A 1,647-nucleotide genomic window follows, 5' to 3' on the forward strand; every position below is an offset into this window, starting at 1 on the left:
CCCCCCCCCGCACTCAAACAGTCTCCGTGGCCCCCAGATTGCTGGGAGCCCATCACCTGGTTCCTTTCTGCGTTGCCACATCCCTGCTGCAGGCTCAGGGCCGCACATCAACAGGGTTTGTGGGTGGGCCTGGTCCCCTCTTGGCCATGAGCTCTTGATCCTTCTCCTCAGCTCAAGAAGGTATACAGCAGGTGCTCAATAATGAAAGTTTCACCAGGCTCGTGGGCTTCACAATTTGTTCCAGATCACACTGTGTTTGGGAAAGCCTCTGAAAACAGCCGCTATGATAGATTCATTTTGTAAGGAGATGTGCCACGTGTCGCTTGGAGCACGTTCTTCTGTGTGTTAACTGAGTGGTCACATTCTTTGAGCATGAGCTGTATACCAGCAGGTGCTAGGCACTGTGAGGGGCCACACCTCTGCCCTCAGGGAGAAGATGCTGGCCACTGGGGGAGGATGTGAGGGAACCAGTTACAGGGAGGGAAAAGGCATACAACAGGTGCTCAGCAGTGGCTTAGGAATGAGTGGATGGATGGATGAGCAGATGTGTAGACACATGGATGGATGGGTGTGTGTGTGGATAGATGAATGCTTGGATGGATGGATGGACAGACAGATGAATGGGTGGATGGGTGGGTGGAATGATGTGTGTATGTCTGTATGTATGTATGGGTGGGTAGATAATGGATGGGTGGAGGGTAGATGATGTATGTACATATGGATGGATAGATGGTGGATAGACCAATGTATGGATAAACAAATGGACAGATAGATGAATGGAGGGATGGATTAATAGGTAGATTGGTGGGTGGATGGATGAATGATATATGGGTGGACGAATAGATGAGTGGATGGATGGGTGAAAGGATGGATGATGGACGCATGGAAGGATGAACAGGAGGTGAGTGGATGGATAATGGAAATATGTATGGATGATGGATGGATGGAAGGATGGATAAATGGATGGATGGAAGGAGGAACAGATGGATGGATGGATGATGGATGGATGGATAGATGAATGGATAAATGGATGGAGGATGGATGATGGAAGGATGAATGGACTGATGGATGGAAGAGCAGGTGAATGGATGGATAGACGGGTGAATGGATGGATGATAAAAGGATGTATGAATGATGGATGGATGGATAAGTGGGTGGAGAGATGGATGGAAGGATGAACAGGAGGTGAGTGGATGGATGGATATATGGATAAATGGATGGATGGATGAATGATGGATGGAAGGATGAACAGGTGAATGGATGGCTGGTGGAAAGATGGATGAACAGGCAAATGGATAGAGAGTTAATGGATGGATGGATGAATGGACAGATGGATGGGTGATGGATAGATGGAAGGATGAACGGATGGAAGGATGGATGGATGATGGATAAACGGATGGATGGATGAATGATGGATGGATGGAAGGGTGAACAGGAGGTGAGTGGATGGATGATGGGAGGATGGATGGATATATGGATGAAGGGATAAATGGATGAACGGAAGGATGAACAGGTGAATGGATGGATGGACAGATGAACAGGTGGATGGATGGTGGCTGAATGGATGGATGATAAAAGAATGGATGGATGATGGATGGATGGATGGATGGAAGGATGAGGAGGCGAGTGGATAAATGGTGGAAGGAT

Source organism: Piliocolobus tephrosceles, chromosome 17 (assembly GCF_002776525.5).
Source record: "Piliocolobus tephrosceles isolate RC106 chromosome 17, ASM277652v3, whole genome shotgun sequence".
Classification (NCBI taxonomy): domain Eukaryota; kingdom Metazoa; phylum Chordata; class Mammalia; order Primates; family Cercopithecidae; genus Piliocolobus; species Piliocolobus tephrosceles.